Raw genomic sequence first — 20,317 nt, forward strand, 5'->3', positions numbered from 1 at the left:
AGTTCATTTACTAGTTCGTATACATATTCGACCTTCATTATCTTGTGAGTAAAAATGTGATCCTATTAACACTGGCACACAAATCTAGTTTGCTCCAAATGCCAACCTACCCAGGCAGAACCTCAGCGCCAGTCCCCTCCCAGGCTACCTCAGGGAGCCCCAATATGGTGATGACTCACCCAGCAACACAGCTCTTAATGTATTTTCTTCCAGATTCTTCTTGGAGGTCTGCTGTTGCTAAGTCCAAAGAAGCTGCTGCTTTAAGATGCTGCCATTGTGTTCGCTGTCCTGGGCCGAAGTAGGGCGACTCTGTGGCTCCTCCCTGTGTGGCCACTCGCTCCCTAGGACAGTCCTTCTTGTGCTCAGAATCTCATAATATCTTCACGTACTTCTACAGAATCCTTGAGATCCAGTACTCGGATGCCATCTAACACCTTCCTTCTTTCTCCTTCTTCCTTTTCCTCCCTCCTAGCTCCCAAAGACTTCCTTTTTTCCGAAGCTATTCTAAGGCAAATGGCTAGTTGAGGAGGAGAGTGCTGTTTGTCTGCCCCCCTGGCAGAAGATGTTCCATCTTTGCCATGATAACTTTTCAGGGATATCTTCAGATGCATTTTACTTCCTGACAACTGGCACGAAGGATGGGTGATCATTACTCTCATCACTTGTGCTTGAGAATAAATAATTAAGAAATGCTGCAAGAAATCCTTTCTCTAGTTATTCAAATTAAAAAAAAAAACCCATTTCTGAAGCAACCTTAACAGGATAACTTTACTTTAGTCTGGGTGTCTAGTGACTTGCTTTCTAGAAATCCCAGATGGACCTCAAGCCTCCTTCTGAGACGGTGACATGCAAAATGATAGTTGGCAGTTGATGGTCATTAAAAAACCTTCTTGGAATGCTGCTGTGGCGTTGGGCAGCCATTACTGTCATGTCGTGAGTGAAAAGAATAGAATCGCAGTGCTTTAAAAATGGAAGGGAACTTAAAAATAATTTTGTTCAACTCCCTTGTCTTATAGATGAAAGCAGTCGTGTAACAATTTGTCATTTTTTACCCAATTTAGAAGCTTGCAATATTCTTCTCCAAAATGAAAGCATACACTCAAACAAGGCAGTATCCCTTGCAGAGGCACTTGAGGGGAGCCTCACGATTCCATTCAGTTTAACCCTCACTCTGGTGTGTGCAGGGGTAATTCACGCCCAGGATTTAGGACAATCGTGGGTGCATTTGAGACTCCATCATAAACTTATTAAACCATCTCAAAGAGAACTCACATTTTAGTAAAGAATTGCACCAAATATTTTCATAGCAAGGGGATACGTTGTAATAAATAAGATTGGGTAGCTATAGCAGCTCCTAAAATAGTGCGATTCTTAGAGTACTGATAAAATTAGTTGAATAACTTGAATGAGTGAAGAGGAGGAGATAAAAATTAGATACTTTATATCTGTATGGATAAATACAATAGCATTTAACTTTCTGAAAATTCTATCAAGATGTCCAAATTCATTTTGAACTTAACTGATAGCCTTGCTTCCCTGGTATCATGTTAAAGCAGCCTTGGATTTTTCATGGCTCCCCAATGAGTTCCCAATTCCTCGCCCTTCCTCAGAACCATCTGTTATATTTAAGTTTCCACCGAATCTGACGTAAACGTGTAAATGGGAGCTCATCTTGAGGAAGGACTTTGCCTAATAAATCCCTGAAACTTAGAACCAACACATAGTTACTAACTTTATTTTTTCTCAAGGTCTCTTCTTTGGCAAAGCTGAAGCTAGCACAATCGTTTTTTAAATTAATTAAAACCTTTAAAATTATTTAAAAGCATTAGTTGTCAGTTGAGAGCTTAAGATTATAGGAGCCTTTTTCTCAGGGGTTAAAAAATCCGTATATAAACAAATGAAAATAGTCACATGACTTGAAAATATTTATACAAATTCTTCCCGTAAGTCATATTCAGATGATGGCGATGCATTAGACCAGTGATTGTGCACCGGTGCACCGCAGGAGTTTTCAAAACATGCACTCCCTGACTACGCAGTCAGGGGCACTGACCTCTTTTCCCTTGGATTGTCACATAAAAAGATGACAACAGCCAACACGGCAATAGCCATCCAGTGTGAATGAATCAAAATTATACCTATTTTTTGTCAGATTGGGAAAATATAACATATTCTTTGGTGAGCTGCAGAATTTTAGTATTTAGTTCCTATGTGCCATGAGCTGAAAAAATCTGAAAATCGCTGCACCAGAGTAATTGCATTGACAGAGCTCCTGGAAGTGCCGTCCAGCCGCTGCCGACTGGAAGCAAAGCGGGACGATTCACTGGGGAATGCCGTGGGCCGGTTTCGTCGTCTTCTGGAGCGACCTCATAAAAGCCAGGCAGAGTCCTCCTGGACACAGTTCGTGATGCATTCGAGCAGGCAATTTGCCACATCCCTTTGAAACAGTATTAAGTAGAAAGATATTTTAAACATTCATTTTGATGAATGGCGTGTAAGTCATGACCTTGCTCAATCCGCAGAGTCTGCCGCATAGCAGAAACAGTGACTCTGAGAAAACGTATTGCTGGAAGATGCGGTTCATCTTTGCTACATCGGGCATTTACTTATTTGCTTCAGTGTGTTACTTCACTTTTAGAGAGTTCTTTTCCCAATTACAAAATTAATACATGTTTGTTGTAAAAAAATTGGGAAAAATACAAAAGAAAAGGGGAAAATAATTTAAAAAATGACTTGGCTCTGAAAAATAACCACTAATTCTATTTTGGTCTAAATCCTTTTAGACAAAATGTGTAGATACATATTTATTTTCATTTTTTATATTTATTCAATTTTATTTTTAAAATTGCATTTATTATTATAAAATTAAATTTAGACAGGATATATACTATTGTGTAATTTTGCATTTTTATGCAATGTATTTAATGGAAGTATGTGCAGTGTTTTAATTATATATAAGAAAGATAATATTTCTCTAACTATAATTGAGCATTTATGTAGTTTCTTTTTTGTTGCTATGATACTTCTTTGATGAACATTTGTGTACTGAAAAATCTTATTAGTCCCTTTTTAAATTATATAAAATTTAAGCATACCAGAACATGATTACACCTCGTCTCAACTTCTTAGAAACAGACACTTGGATAAAAGGGAAAACTGTTCAGTTAAAAGCACTGCACCCGTATGAAATGGACACATTTGTAGGTTTTCTTGGTTTGAATTGCTGTTTTCTCCTCAGGTTTCTCTGCGCTCTAACTCCCGGTCAAGTAACTAATCTCTGTAACTACTGCTCAGACCACTTTTGCACCAAATGAAATGGCCAACTTTGATGTCATTCACTTCAGCCCCTTTGACACGATAATCACATTCTTTCTTCTGGAGCCACTTTCATGTCTCGAAGTTGGCATTTCCTTAGATGTTAAAGCCCCGGTAGTAACTTTACCAGCATGGTGAGTTTAGAGTTGTCCTTTGGGGCTACAGGAGAGTTCCTTCTAATGTCACTTGAAGAACACCGACAAAACTTTAAACCAGTGAAATATACATATAGTTGACAGAGTATGTATTTGTAGGTAAGTTACGGTTCGTGGTGGATCTTCATAATAACATCTCCTTGTATAGCAACTCACAAAGCATTTAGTATGTGATATTTCATTTACTTATGGCAATCATCTTTCAGAGCCAACATAATTTGTATTTTATAAGTAAGTGGAAGCTCAGAGAAATCAAACTATTTGCCTTAATGTACACAGCAGCACAACCAGAGCCAAAATTCTGTAATTTTTTTTTGCAGTAAATCTAATGTTCTTTTTACTACATTTTGGAAATTTTCAGTGTTGACTTCAGATGATAATTACAGTGTATTTAGTTTTAAAAGAAAGTGTTTTAAAGGCTTTTTACAGTTTTTAATAAACTAAAACCTTTGCCTTTCAGAATATAAGAAAAACTCTGAATTATGTACATGTTGATGAGCTAGGTTTGATAATATTGGATCACCGTTCCCATCAACAAAATGTATTAATGCCTTCTAATTCTCTAATTTTGTCTCCCATTTTTACCCACAGACCTGAACCGTGTGATATGGTACACATTCCTCCATGGACTTGATGGCCCATTGGGTTCTGCGCTGGGCACCCAACAACTGCCACCGCCCTCCCACCCACAGAAACAGATGCCTTTGAGTTATCGATTTTTGTATCCCCAAAGTCAATGGCCACATGTCCTTTTGAACTTTAATAATTCAAGAATAATCTGCTACAATTAGAGCAGGACAAATCCACCTTACGTGGCAAAAGAAGTAAAAAGTAGACAAGACTGATTTGGTTTACTCGGGAGTATTCAAGTGAAGATGGAAATTAGAGTTACCAATTTTATTAATCAATATAAACATTGTACTTCTAAGAAAAAAGACAGGTGCCCTGGCTGGTGTAGCTCAGTAGATTGAGCGTGGGCTGCAAACCAAAGGGTCACCAGTTCGATTCCCAGTTAGGGCACACAGCTGGGTTATGGGCCAGGTGGCCAGTGGGGGCTATGAGACTACCACACATTGATATTTTTCTCTCTCTTTTTCTCCCTCCCTTCACCTCTCTAAAAATGAATGAATAAAATCTTAAAAAGACAAAAGACAGGTAAAAGTGACAAGGATTTGCTTGTTTTATTTCCATTAATAGTCAAATATAGACTCTTTTGCAATCCCAAAATCATGTGTTATATATTTACACCACATAAAGTGTCTCTCCGATTATACAATGTTTCATGCAATGGTGATCATTAATTTTATGCATCAGTTTGACTGAGCCAAGGGAAGTCCAGATAGCTGGTTAAACATTAGTTCATTATTATATCTGGGAGGCTGTTTCTAGAAAAGATTAGCATCTCAGTTGGTGGCCTGAGTGAAGCAGCCACCCTGCCCCGGGAGAGTGGGCATCATGCATTCCCCTGAGGGTGGGAATAAGACAAAGAGGCGGAGGATTCGCTCTCTGCCTGACAGTTGGAGCCCAGGGCTCAACCTTCTACTCAGCGCTCCCGGCTCTCAGGCCTTCAGACTCAGACTGGCGTCTACAGAATCGGTTCTCCAGGCATCAGGCCACCGAACGACACCATGGGCTTTCCTGGACCTTCAGCTTCAGAAGGCAGGTCAGGGGACTTCTCAGCCTCCATAACTGCCTGAGCCAATACTGTGTGTGTGTATCATACACACAGTTGTTTGCATGGAAAAGAATATAATAATTACTAATAATGCAGCAAGAGTAAACTCTTGTGTTTTGCATACTCACAAGTGTAAACCTACTTTTGCTCCTCCCTGTATATGTATATGGAGATTTAACAAAAGGTATTAAGCTGTTTAATATAATGTAGTTTTACTAAAATAGTATATATTTGTATTAGTTTTATTTCTTAAAGAATCCTGCCTAATGCAACCCTAAACATCCTTTCTTGGTGGTTGTGCTGGGCTGCATGATGACCCCTCCCAAATCATCCATGTTTCAATACCAGAAACCTGTGAATGACCTTACTGGGCAAAAAGGACTTTGCTGATACGATAAAGTGAAGACTCTCCATCTGGAGAGATTATCCGGGATTATCCTGGTAGGCTTTACGTGTCATCAGTGACAGGGCCCTTGTAAGAGAGAGGGGATAGGGAAGTTTGATCACAGACCAAGACACTGTGGGGACAGAAGCAAGATGCCCTGCTGCTGGCTCTGGTGGAGGAGGGGCCCCCTGCCAAGGAATGTGTGTGCCTCTGCGGTGGGCAAGGCAAGGAAATAGATTCACCCCAAAGGAACCAGCCTCTAGGAGGAACCAGCCCTGCGGACATATTGCCTTCAGTCCAGTGAGCCTGCTTTTGGCCTTCTGACTTCCAGCACCGTAAGAGAATACGTTTGTGTTGTTCGAAGCTGTTCGGTTTGTGGCACTTCGTTACATACAGCAGCACCAGGAAACTGCTGAGTGGTGGAGCCTAGTCTGAACTTAGTTCTCTTCTCCCTTGGTACATTCCCTATACTGTGTCTCTTAGGCAATTGCTTCTGGACTCCCCACCCCATAAGTCTGAGCGGTTGCCCTTATAAAAGGCATGGGGATCAGGTCAGGCATAGGTCCTGGAGCCTGATGAAAGTCTCACTCACAGCTTCTGGGAAGGTTCCAGGGGAAGGCAGTCAACAATCTGCGAGGCTGGCTGGGCTCTAGGCAAGCCCGCCTGGGGGAGCTGGACATAGTGCTCTGCTCAGCACACAGTGGTCAGGGGCCAGTCCGCAGGAGGGCACGGTGCAGCCTGGGTCTTGGCAGCTGGTCTCCTGCTCATTCGTGCATATGTGTACACAGCAGATGATGGACAAACCGAGAGAGGAGCCACATTCTCCGGTGAAATTTCCCTACGAAGTGCAGTGAGTTCCTAAAAGCATCAAAGTAGATAAACATCCAGAATGAGGAAGCCCAGAAATTGCCCAGGGAAGGAATTTACATAATTTAAGAGTGGATTTTGGGGTTGATTTTAAGGTTGGTTCAACATCTTCAGTCTGAAGTTTGGGCATCCGAACTTTATTTATCTTGGGCCGCATCCTTAGGCTTTCCACACATCAGAACTGACGAGACAACGCGACCCTGAGTCTCCTGCTCTTTTTTCAAGCAGGTTGGCCACAAAGAGACTAGATCCTACTGGGGCAGAAACACCAACTCTCACTTCTTTTTTTGGTGGCTTAAGATTTGGTAAGTTGTTCCATAAACCCAAAAAATCTGAAGGACAAGCACAAAGTCTTCATTTCTGTTCACCCGTGGACACTCCGATCTTGGCCTGACTCAGCTCTGCTCTGCCTTGCTTCCCTTTGAGTCATAATGTACCTGAGGGGTTCTTGAGGTCACTCCTCGGTCCTCCAATGATGTACAGAGATTTCCGGGCACAAGGTTTTTACCTTTGACTCACAGTGCTCTTTTGCCTTTGAACCTGGTCTGGAAACAAAGGTAACTGACATAGTACTCAACCATTATTCATTTTTGAATGTCCTAAGAATTGTGGCCAGTCCGCTCCTAAGGCTGTATGTAGAGTTTCCTTCATTTTTGGAAGGCCCCTTGGCTTGTTGTTCAAACCAGCCTTGCAAGAGGCAGTCTGAGCCCCTCCCATACCTGAGATGCAGTGTTTGAATCCTGCATAGGTGAACTGTTTTCCAAGAAGATTCTCAGCTCAGTGGTTGCAGATTTCTACTGGGCCCTGCCGTCACTTTACCGGGTTTGACCCAAAGGGGACACAGGGGGCACATAGTCTGTGCTCAGACTAGATTCCTAGTGCACGAGGAAGAAGGACAGATCACACAACGGGCTTGAGGCAGCAGTGCCTGCGTGAGCTCTGCGTTTAGTCTGTGACTGAGAAAGCTCCAGGGCACGGGGAACAGCTTGGAGAAGGACTTTGAAGTACGAGGCCCACACTGCTGTTTTATCTGTGCAATGTGAGACATCACCAACACTTGTTTGTTTGTTTTTCTTTTCACTCAATTCTCTGATTTTGGGGTCTCTCTGGGTCTCACCTCTTATCACCCTCTCCTGCTCCTTGGCAGAAAAAGGGGGCAGGCACGTGACAGAGAGTTTGGGCAGAAAAGGAATGAAGGTGTAAGGCTAAGCCTGACTCCTGGAAAAAATTCCTTTTGTGAAGTAAGGTGCAGATAATTCAGGCGGTGCACACAGTGAAGGGGGCAAGGCCACGGGTGGGTGTACGAGACGTTCCTAGTCTGTGGACCTCAGGCCCTGGACATTTGGAATTACTAATAATCGTTATCAGTCCAGACATGCCAAGAACATTGTCATTGTCTATAGACTGAATAAATAATATATGTCATTTCCTTGTGCTACTAACATGCAAGTATAACAAAATACAAATTCAACTTTAAATGCTAATAAATTCATATGAACTTCTTACTATTCTGGTTTTTTATTTATTCCCCAATTTACCATAGTAAAAGGAATAGTACCATCATGTGGACATCTGGAAAACAGAGTAGGTTTTTGTTTTTGTGAATTTTGTAGAAATAGGAGTAGGCAAACCCTGATACCTTGGACGCAGTAAGTGTTCTGTTGAATAACTGGAGCCGTAACTTTCCTACAATGGATTTTCTGTCCACACAGTGTAAACCAGTCACTGGATGAATTTTGTTCATTCATGATGAGGTGCATTTGAGAGTTAGCCTATTTTGGTTTCTTCAGGGCTGTTTGTTTGTATTAGGTACGGGTGTCTTTTAAAATTAAAACAAAATTTTTTTTTTCGCTCAGAAAAACTGTCCATGTATTTTTTATTATTTTTCAATTACAGTTGTCCCCATTTCTCCCTCATTACTCTTCCCCGCCCCAACCACCTGCACCTCCCACTTCAATCCTGCCTCCCATGGTCTCTGTCCGTGGGTCCTTCGTACATGTTCCTTGATGACCCTTCCCCTTCTTTTCCCCCTTATCCCCTCCCCCACCCCTCTGGTTACTAGAAAAACTGTACGGATTTTAAAAATATATATACACAAGAAAAGAGGAGGGATCCTCACCATTATACCACCAAAGATATTTACTATTAATAACTAGGTGTATATATTCTAGAACTTTTACATAATAAACATGCTTATATGCATTATTTTAAAAGAGAGATCTTTTTTATAGATTCTAGTTAAAGCCTGTTGTCTTTTTACTTTCACTTACCAACTTAGGATATACATTTTCCCATGAGAAGACATGCTGTAAAATTTGGAATTCCCTACTAAATCATTTTCAAAGGGATCTGTGATGGAGGTAAATCTAGGGTTCTAAGGAGCAGGGAGGAATTCTTATGCTTCCCTTTGAACTCATGCCTGGAAGGTGACAAGTTAATGTCACCTAAAAATCCACAGATTTTTTTTCCAACTCAGCTCCCTCCCAACTAAATGATTATGATTTCTTTCCTTATGCCGCATCTACTTTTATGTGTTTTACTCTTTGTGATTAAAACCTCTTTAGTTAGGAGCTAGAGAATTCACTCTAATTTAGGATTCACTTAAAATTCACTGGCCTGGGCTTTAATTCTAATCTTTCACTGCTTGTGGCCATGCACTCGAGTGCTTTTAAGAACACACAGCTCCCTATTTCTAAAAATAAAAAGTTCCTTAAAAGCCCATTGAAAAAGCCCTAAGGAATGCATAGATATTAAATAGCACTCTAGCATTTTATAGATTTTGGTTTAAATGAGATAGGACCATGTAAACCAAATTTCCTTTAATAAAAACACAAGCTTACAAATTACAGACTCTAATGTTTCTATGGGCTATAACCACAGAAGGGCAAACTACATCTTCACAGGATAAGTTTTAGACAGAAAGAACAATGAAATGGACTCAGAGGAGAGTAACAAAATAATTAAAGACTTAGAAAATAATATCTATAGCACAACTGACAGAATTGTATTTATTGCCTTTGGCAAAGTGGCTATTAAGTGATTACCGACAGTGTTTACAATGGTGAATATGTTTTGTGTTGGAGAGTGGCTGACTGTTAACCAATGGGGTGAACAAAACAAGAACTGAAAGCCTTAAAATACAGACTTAGGTAATATCATTAAAAGGGGATTTAAAAAAGTCATTTATTACAATGAAGCTGAGTTCTATCTGGACACTGTCATTAACTCACTTGCAATCCTTCATCCAGCTTATTACCTCCCAGGATGAGAGCTCACTCATCTTCAGAATGAGTGATGGAATTAAGAGAGCGCTCATGTTCATACTCCATCAGTCCCGGCGTGCTGCGATCAAGGTAATATCGTTCTTATCCAGAGTGGCAGAGACTGTTGTCTTCTCTAATATCCAGCTTTCCCTTCCTTCTTAGAAAAAAATCCTGGTATTTTTATCTGGGCTTAATTTTTCCAAGGAAAAAAGACTGCGCTTCTGAGTTTTCTTGTTGCATGCCTAGTGCAGTGACATAACTAAGATCAGGTAAACGAAATAGAAGCAGATGAGATGCAGGGACTTGGGACTTTGAAAAGGTACATTAAAGGGAGCTGACTTAGTTTCAACGAGTCCCTTTTTTGTCTTTCTTTCCTATTTTTTTTTTTTGTCCAAGTCTCAGATGTGCTAGTTTAAGCTATAGAAGCCACCTTGGACCAAGAGGTGACCTTGGCAATGCAAGTTTTTGTCTAGATGAATGAACAAAGATAACATCCTGGGTTTCCCTTAATGATACCTAAACAGTTCCCATATCTGTCTTGGAGGCCTGCTCTGTGCTGCTTTTAAATGGAGAGAAATTCATATCTGTCAACTTTAAGCACTGCTAATTTTTTTCTTCTGTTAAGAGCAGCTATATCAAATCCTAAGAGATGCAGTTGATAACATGTGATTACTTGTTTTAAAATAACAGCTACCAATTATTTCACACTTAAATAGATGCTGGACACTGTGCTTAGTGTCCCATGGACACTGTCTGACTTGATTTGCACAGTAAGAGTACTTAGGAGTTAGGTATCATTATCTATAACTTACAAATGAGAAAGTGGGAGGTGAGAGAGATTAAATAGCACCGGCAGGGTCAGGTAGCTCATAGCAGCAGAGGCTGGGTTCTGCACCAGGTGGGGGTCCCCAATGCTTGTCCTCTCAGCCACCATCATCCAACACAGCCATCATTCCCTACGGAGAAAAGATGCTCACAGAGCACAGTGTTGGCTAATATTTCTGGGGAGCCTCATAGAATTGTCAAGATGTAAACAGCATTAAATCCAAACTAGCCCCTGAACAAAATAAGGAAGCAAAGGAATGGCAAGGATGCATCATGCCTACTGAACAAAGACATGGTAATTATCCCCATACCTAAGTTATCGGACAGAAACGGTAATGGAAAAATATATATGAAAGATTATATATTTAAAAAACAATAATTTGTAGAATGGAAATAATACTACCTAGCATCAAAGATTGTGTTGGGGGTTGAGGATGATGGTATATGTAAAGTGCATCGTAGAATACGAGGTTTGTAACAGGTGCTCAATGAATGGGATCTGACAGCATTATTATTTAAAGGCTCTGTAGTAAAACTGTGACAGTTTGGAGGACTCAGAAATATTAGTTTCCAATATAACTTCTGCAAACTTGATAATTATGTATACACAGTTCAGTCGTTTCATGTTTGGCATTTAATTATCTGAGAAATGGGCTACTTATTTTACAGAGTAATAATCGGAAATAATGTCTTTCAAGTGGCATCTCAATGATTGACATGTTGTAGAGTCCCAGCAAATGGGAAGTATTAATATGACCATGATGATTACTCCTGCAGGATTCTAATAGACCGTCATTTTCTCATTGGTCCATCAACACACACGGGAAGAGAGTTCTCTGTGGGGTGTGGCTGAGCTAAGGCGATGTGTGCCTGTCCTTAAGAGGAGACTGTGGGTGGTTTTCATCAGAAGCAGATGGTTGCATTATATGCTGTGGCAGCTGGTACATTGGACCATTCTGCTGGTCCTGCCAGATTGCGTTGGAGTTCAAGTTTGTCTCCACCAACTTTTGTTTCTGTGCTCACCTTGGTCTCCTTTCCATCTGCACTGTAGCCAAGGCCATTCCAACATCAGGAGGGGAAGAGAAGGCTGTTTGATGCTTCCTGGAAACACAGAGCATAACTACCGTGGGAGAGACGGTCCAGGTGAGATGTTGCTCTACAAAGTGGATACTCGTGCAAGCTTGTTCTCATAGATTTCTGTCAATCATTCTTTGGCAAATTTTCACTCTTTGAAAACTTTGTTTCATAGGAACCAAAAAAATAAAATGGTACAGAATGAACAAGGGTGTTCTTATATAGTTATCACTTATTTAATTGATTCTGTCATGAATAATTTACTTAGAATTCTATTAGAAAGTTGTCCTCAACTTTTAAGAGGGCACAACTTTGAAAGCCTCATAAAATTTTTTAAACTAGTAGAAACATTTCTCCAGCTTTCCTATTTCCTTCCTTTTCATGTCAAGTTTTATCTGAGGACAAAAATACTCATATACCACATTTTTCCATTTTAAAGTCCCCAAATCTTCCCCCATCTTGGGTGGAAAAAGGACGACTCAACCTTCCTGCTCTTAGGTTACAGGTGATGAAGGAATCTGCTAGAAGCCTTGGAGGACAGGTGCTCACGATCTCTAACCTTACACACCACACCTGTCTTGCCTGGTGGGAGGGAACTTAGGAAGTCTGAGCAATCCACAGCAGACCACTTGAGACAATTTTCCCAGGTGGTAGAATAAACAGGTAGAGAGACATGACACCAGTTTTTCAAAGATGTGAGTCCTTTCTTGTTTACTAACTGCCATTTTAAAAAACACCAAGCAAAAATCAAGCAGTTGATGTATGCAAGAAAGCCTAAGCAAGAAAGAACTCTTCTTCTTCTTTTTTTTTTTTTTAAGATAGCTATTTGGGGGGTGGGGAGAGAGTTGGGTATGTGTGGGTGAGTCCTTAAATTGTGGTTGTGAAATCAAGGTCAATTCTCTTTCAAAAGGAGGCACGTGTAAATCAGAAAGCCTGAGGTTATTACAACAGAAAAGAGTATAAAGGATTTGATGGTTTAATTGTGCTTATGTCCTTTTTTTTTTTCTTTTATAACTGTTCTTGGAAGGAAAATGCCAAGTTCTGTTTAGGTTTTGTAGAAAATAACTTCCAAAGACCTAGCACCTGACTTGAGTATTTCTCCCCCTCTGCTTTTTCTGTGGCCTTTACCCTGGAATTGTCCCTGCTGTCCTGCAAGGAGGGCACCATACACAGCAGTGGCTTTAGCTCAAGCTAGTAGGCAGGGCTCTAGAATACAGGGCCCACGTATCCCAGCTGTAGTCCCTGCATCCGGTTCCACACCTGCCACCACTTCCAAGTCTGCTATTGTCAGGCCTCCTGACTTACTTCTTCCTTTGGGCTCCTATAACAATTTGTACATAACTCTATTGTAGAGTTTATCAAATTGTTTAATAACTAGGTATGTCTTCAATGGACATAAGTTTTGGTGTTAGGGAGCACTATTGCCATCAAATTTTTGTCCCTAGTGACTAAAATAGTGCTTGGCACATAGTAGGTGCCTAATAAATTTTTATTGAATGAATATAAGCTCTCCAGCCCACGGCCATCACTTGAAGCCAAAGCATCTTAGGGTGTAATTGGTTTTAACATCTGACCTTTTGGAAAGTAGTTAGTGACAGCAGTCCAACAGTAAGGGAGTGCAATGCTCAGCCCTCAAAACAAAGTGTGAAAACACTTAGTGTGACATACAGGAGTGTGTTCAACCCAGACAGTCGCATCCTTTTTAACAACATTGTCTGGATGTGATGCCCTAGCTCACTCTGGGTCGATCCCACATTCTTTGCCTTTATTTCTCCCCTTCTCAGATGCTCTTCTCTTAAGCACAGGACCAAAGAAAGGCCTAGTTGTAGTGTTCTCCTTTCACAGAGCTTCTCTAATTTGAACATGGACCAGCAACTGCCATTGATTCTGTTAATGTGCACAGTTAAATCCTTGCTGGTGACTTTATCTCTGTTGCCACCTCTGGGTTTTTAAGAAATGCAGCGCTTCACAGGTGTGGCATTGCTTCCTGGAAAAATGACTCTGAGTAAGTGAGGGCTGCTTCTTGGCACTGTAGGCAGCTGAGAGAGTTTCGTGCTTGTTGAATTAGTCATGTCTCTGTTTGGCTGAGTCAAGGTGTTCTCTGGGAATGCCCAGAAGGCAGAGTGGTTGTGGAAGCTGTGAGTGCCACTTACCCACTCACCCCCATTAGAACAGAGAGGTATTTATTCCACCAGCTTCTGGGAGTGCTGGCAGCTGAAGGGTTGGTGAGCTTGTGCTGCAACTCACAATTCAACTCTTCCCTCCACCAGATCTGACTTCCTTCAATTGTCTATGGGTATTGATCTTGCAGGAACCTTCCAATAAATTTCCTACCTGCAAATATCCATCTCAGACCTATTTTCCAGAGAACTCCACCTAAGACAGAGAGCCACTAGAACTTTCCCACATATCGAGACCCAGTGATTACGGAGTAAGGGAGGGAGAAAAGGAATGTAGCCAATCCCATCTAGACTCCAGAAAATTAGTTCTGCAGGCTCTGGGGAAGTGACCTCCCCAGCCTCTAGTGAGAGAACTTTGAGCTCAGCTACAGCCAAACTCCCTGCCTCTCATAGACCAAGACTGTTTAGTCGTGATCACTGGAAGTGTCCTGAGCTGAGGTCGATGAAGCATTTATCAAAATACAAATATTTAGAAATTACAGAGAAAAGTAAAAAAAGCAAAATTTTTAACATCAAGGAAATTTGCGTTCAAATCCATGCTCTTGTAATCATGGAATGAAATACACTAGCTTACTTATTGCACCTTTCTAATTTTCAGTGTCTTTGTCCATAAAAAACAACAATAAAAACCACCTCAAATTATCCTTGTATGTTAGAGACAGAAATTTTATGCAAAGCATGTATCACAGTGTCTGACACAGGAGAGCACACAGGATCTTTTTAATTAAGAGAGTCTAACTCCTGACTTAAATATACCATCTACTTTTTGTTTAAAGACTTTGTGGATTATGCTTAGTAATCCTCATCCGAAATTAGTTAAGTTCTCCTAACTTTTATTACAGAGAACTCTTTTCAGGCTTTATGATGGAATTCATGTAAATGAATTATTTATCTTTGGCTTTGAATGTTGTATTACTTTTAAGGCCATCAGAGATTTCTAAGCCAGACTTTTGATAGAACTCTGTAGCTTCCTTTGTGATATCTCAAGACTGGCCTGGGCACATTATTTTTGTGGCCATGCCAAAGGCGTGTGAGTGCCAAGTCCACATACCAGTGCCCTGATGCCTGTCATTTCAAGATGACTTCGGTCCAGCACACTGAGCAGGCGACAGCTCTGCTTTCTCTTGCTCTTGGGCACAATTCGGTTGTAGTCACAGTCATCCTTGCTGGGGTCCCATATCTCTCTAGGACCACATCTCCATGTTTCCCCATTGCCTCTTTTTTTTAAAGTAAATTTTTATTATGTGTTGGTTTCAGGTGTACAGCTAAGTGGTTAGACGAGCATGTGCTTCACAATTGTTCCTCTCGGTATTTCCAGTACCCCGACTGGCACCATACATAGTCATCACAATGTATTGACTGTATTTCCTGTGCTTTACTTCCTGTCCCATGACACTTTTGTAACTACTAATTTGTACTGCTTAGTCCCTTCACCTCTTTCACCCAGGGCCCCAATACCCCCTCTCCTCTGGAGAACTATCGGTTCTCTTTCGGTGCCTACGAGTGTGTTTGAATTTTGTTTGTTTATTTTGTTCTTTAGATTCTACATATTAGTGAAATCATATGCTATTTGTCTGTCTCTGACTGACTGGTTTCACTGAGCATAATACCCTTGAAGTCCATCCATGCTTTTGCAAATGATAGAATTCCATTCTTTTTTATGGCCAAGTAATATTCCATTGTGTGTGTGTGTGTGTGTGTGTGTGTGTGTCACACCTTTTTATCCACTCATCTATTTATGGGCACTTGAGTTGCTTCCATCACTTGGCAGTGGCGATCGTCAATAAATCTACGAATGACAAGGGTTGACAGGGATGTGGAGAACAGGGAGCCCTTGTGCCCTGCAGGCAAGAATGCAGATTGGTGCAGCCACAAAGGAAAATAATATGGAGTTTTCTCAAAAAATTAAAAATGTATCTGCCTTACGACTTAGGGACTCCGCTTCCGGGGATTTATGCAAAGAAACCCAGAACACTAATTCAGAAGTACGTATGTGCCCCTGTGTCCCTCAGTCCCTCTTCCTGGTAGATTCGTCTGGGCTGCTTCCTGACCTCGAGTATGGTGAACAGGAGACACTGGCATTGACTCAGGGCCCTGTGACGGAGGCCTCTGCTTTCCACCCACCGCAGCACTGCGCACTGGCTGACGTCTCCCCTTTCAGCATTCTCCTTTTCTTCTTTAAAGAGACCGCATATATGACTTACAAGGAAGTCAAATGACTGATTTGTAGGCTACTATCTTTCTGGTGAAATAGCAAATGTAGGAGAGATAAGGGTTAATGTTTACCTTAGACAGAATTCGACTTTGGAGTTTTCATACATTAACTGTTGTCCACGTGGGTGGGGCTGGGGGAGAGGAAGGGTGGGGTGGTGGCGGGGAGAGCCCGGTGAGGGAGTCCTGTGGTACCGCCTCCTGCTGGAGCTCAGAGGCGCTGCTCTGGGCCAAGCCGGGCAGCAAGCTTCCTGGGGGTTGTTCCTCTGCCCCTGACCTCATGGCACACGTGGCAGAGAAAGCTTTCCTCTTGCTGCCAGTGGGCACTTAGTAAGCTGGCTCTTTCTCCATGCCTCCTTCACCCATGGTTGGTTTGTTTCTTTTAAAGTCACAAACGGAAGTGGGGGAAATCTTCCTTTTTAGGCGATCACAAGGTCAGTTTGTGCCCCTCACCCACTGAGAGGAGGACGCTCTGAGCAGATGATCACATTTCATTAGAAAAAGAGTGAGACTTAACTCATAATGACAATGGACATTTTGAGGAATTAAAATTATTTTAGACAAGCATTGATTACTTTTAAATTAAAATATGCCCAGAGCTTATTTATATTTTATATATATTCAAATCACCTTTTTGTTATTCAGTCTTTCTCATTTTAAACCACTTGTGAGCTAACTTTTCCATTTATGCTGGAGGATGTTCTATATCTCAGAATAATAATTGCGAATGCCCATAAACGCTTTAAAGTTACAAGACTATCTCTCGCTAGCTAAACCACACTTCCTTCTGTGTAATACCTGGGGGAAGCACAGTAGAATTCTAGAGGAGACAGTTCTTGGCTTTCACTTCTTTATGTTCAGCAGCCTTATTATTGTCGAAATTCTCCAAATTAAAATGCAAAACCAGGCTTGGCTGGGCTTGCTTACTTCACCTTCATAAAATATGAGGGTCCATTTCATTAATCTGAAACACACCCGGCACGGTGCATGAATTTTATTTTCCACTTTGTCCTTTGTATTTCGGAATGATGATAATAATAATAAAATCCTTGGATTTGGCAGCCAGAGGACCGTGTTCTCTTTGTTTCTATCATGTTCCTATATACAGTGAATTTCTCAGACAGACTAAATGCCATAAGGGGCAAAAATTCCTATGATCTCCCCTGGAAATCTTTAAAAATAGAATAAACTTTCACTTGTCTGGGTGTGTTTAAGCACAGTCTGTCTGTCTTTGGCAGAGGGATGGTTTAGTTGACCTATTAATGTGGCTTTAAGTGTGAAGCATGATCACTTAGGGGGAGAAATTTTCCCTTACTCCTCGCCAGATTGAATGTATCACAACAATTCACGTTCTTATAGATGGAGTAAAATGAAAAGGGGGCGCAGTCTTCTTTTTCATTGCAAAGAAGTAAAACCGTTCATTTCTCAAATTTGAGAAAGCAAGATTAAATCAGAAACATGTCTGATGTTTTTTCCGCTCTTCAAACTTCTACTGAAAGATAGTGAAACATGTTAAGTAGCGTGTTACTGAAAACAATATGTTTTCAAACAACTGGACCAAATCAGCAACATGGAACCACATGTTGTATCAGGACCACCTTTATGTTCCTCATGTGACTCTGGAGCTGGGCATCTAGACAGATGAGGGGACTGAGGGTAGAGCTTTCACAGGAAAGGTCACAGCCTATGTCAGCCTAGACCCCCTCTCTTCCTGCTGGCCTCCCAGACACGCTGTCCGACGCCCTCTTGTAAGAGTTTTCAGTTTCTTAAGAGATGCCAAGAGAAAAGAACGGTGTTATCATGGCAGGACATCGGTCATTAAGGCACATACACAGAGAGGTGTAACCATGAGTCCATGTTTTAAAGCTATATTTTATCTATAGTCGAGTTCCAAAAATCATATTTATTCAGGCATTTGCCAATTCCGCTTTCCCCCTTCTCTCTTTCAAGAGGGAACCCGAAGTTTGTTTGTTTGTAACAATGGAGCTTTACTGAAGTGTTATTTGCTTACCCACAGATGCAAGTATGCGTGCAAATCATTGTTTTGTGGTGGTTAATGAACTGTAATCTTCATACGGCCCAGTTCAAGAACGTTCCCACCACCCCAGTAAGTTCTCTGTGCCCATTTGCTGTCCCCTCTCATGTCCCCAGACCCAGACAAGAAATGACTGCTTTTTGTTCTATAGATTTTCTTTTTCTAAAAGTTTTAGATAAATAAAATAATACAATATGGGGTATTTTTTGAATGCTTCTTTCACTTAGCATAATGCTTTTGAGGTTCATCTGTGTTATAGCATGTATCAGTCGTTTGTGTCTTTTATTGCTGAATAAATATTATTCCAATGTACGGTATACCATATTGTTTTTTTATTAATTCACCACATGATGGATATTTGGGCATTTTTTACTTTGGGCTCTCATGAATACAATGCTGTGAACATTCAGGTAGAAGTCTTTGTGGAAATGTCAGGTTTCATTTCTCTTGGGTATATGTCCAAGGACGGATGTTCTGTATCATATGCTAAGTTTATGTTTAACTTTTTCTAGGAAACGGAAATAGTTTTCCAAATTGAATGCATCCTTTTACATTCCCTTCTGCAGTATATGAGGATTCCAGGTTTTCCTTGCTGATGCTTGTTATTGTCTGGATTCTGATGATAGCCAGCGTGGAGGGTAGAAAGAGGTGTGTCCTTGTAGCGCTGATTTGCATTTACCTAATGATTTATCGTGGGCACTTTCATGTGTGGGTCGGGCACGTGCATATCTCACTGGGACAAAGGTCTGTTCAAATCCTTTGCCCGTTTTTAAGTTGTGTTGTTCGTTTTTTTGATGATTGCATTGTAGAAGCTCTTTGTATATTCTGGATATCAGTCCTTTATGATACATATCATTTGAAAATATTTTCCATCATCTGTGACTTATCTTTTAATTTTCATGTTGTCTATTGAAAAACAAAAGTTTAAAAATTTAAAGTCCAATTTATTAATTTTGTTTTATAGATCATTACTTTGCTGTCACATCTAAGAAATATTGGTCCAAACCAACTTCAAAAATATTTTCTCTCATGTTTTCACTAGAATTTTTATAGTTTTTTTTTACATTTAACTTTATACTCCATAGATAGTTGACTTTGATATGTGGTGTGCTACAAAGATTTAAGATTATTATTATTGCTGTCTTTTTTTAACATATGGATAGACCATTATTCCAGTAGCATTTGTTAAAAAAATTATCCTTTCCCCTGAATTTCTTTGGCTCTTTGTCGAAAAATCAATTGACTATAAATATAAGGGTTTATTTCTGAACTTTCTATTTGGTTTCATTGACTTACATGTCTGTCTTTATGCTAATTACACTGCCTTGATTACTATAGCTCTACAGCAAGTTTTGAAATTGAATAGTGGAGGCCCTAATACTTTATTATTCTTTTGTAAATGAAGCCAAATCATTAGCCTACTTCCATTCGTCCCAGTGTAGGCAACGGTTTAATTTCCACTCCTGAAAAAAAAAAATTAAAAAATGGAGATCATCTTTGCTTCTGTAAATGTTAGGCTCTTTTTATTGACTCTCGTGTAAGTTGGCTTTTGCAGCGTAAGAGACCTAAAAGTAATGACTTAAGAAGAACAACCATTTATTTAGCTCACCATCCTATGAGTCAGCAATCTGGGACGCGCTTAGCTGAGCAGTTGTTTCTTCTGCTCTCTGTGATGTGTCTATGGTCAGCTGCCAGTCACCCTGGTAGTTCTGCTTCTAGGGGTTAACTGGACGTCAACTGGGGCGATGGTGGGTGACTGGCTATGTGTTTCTCATTACCTGTCTGACTGGCTTGAGCTTGTTCCCATGGCAGCAGGCCACCAATAACATCAACAGGGGGAACTTTTCGAGTGTCTGCTGTATCTGCTTTGCTAATATTCCATTGCTCAACACCAGTGACAATGCCATGAGCAGAGCTGACTGAGAGGAGCTCTATCTACCAAAGCTGACTACAGGGAGGTGTGAACGAGTGGAAGGCATTGCTTGGGTCAGTCTGCTACAGTTTTTACCGACTGGCAGGAATGAGCTGACTTGAAGGTGAAGGAACCAAGTTTCTGGATGTGAGCCAAACCGAAGTTCAACAGTTACTGTATTTTGGAGCAACAGTGTTTGGTCTTTAGAACTTACTTTATACTCCACCACTGATCCCCAGTTCACGGAGCCCCGTGCCTTGTTCAGTAGCTAACACTAAAGACTAAGGATAAAGAGAGAGAAAATGATTCCTTACTGTTTTCCTTAGGGTCACAAAACTTTGGGAACACCAAAAGAACCCAAAATATTACCTCAGTAAAAACACTTAGAAACCCCAACTCCATCCCTTCCTGACTCAACAT

At 40.8% G+C, this 20,317-nt stretch overlaps 1 long non-coding RNA gene across 2 annotated transcripts in view; it reads left to right on the forward strand.

The window, feature by feature from the left end:
• The first annotated feature begins 5,675 nt into the window (after window positions 1-5,675).
• LOC123479972 (uncharacterized) overlaps window positions 5,676-20,317 on the forward strand; it is a 38,435-nt gene continuing 23,793 nt past the window's right edge. Inside the window, exons 1-3 of one of the 2 annotated variants that reach the window (XR_006655806.2) lie at window positions 5,676-5,865; window positions 9,646-9,750; window positions 11,537-11,628. This is a non-coding gene — a long non-coding RNA (uncharacterized lncRNA). The other variant, XR_006655807.2, reaches the window with a different exon arrangement.

Source organism: Desmodus rotundus, chromosome 13 (assembly GCF_022682495.2).
Source record: "Desmodus rotundus isolate HL8 chromosome 13, HLdesRot8A.1, whole genome shotgun sequence".
Taxonomy (NCBI): Eukaryota; Metazoa; Chordata; class Mammalia; order Chiroptera; family Phyllostomidae; genus Desmodus; species Desmodus rotundus.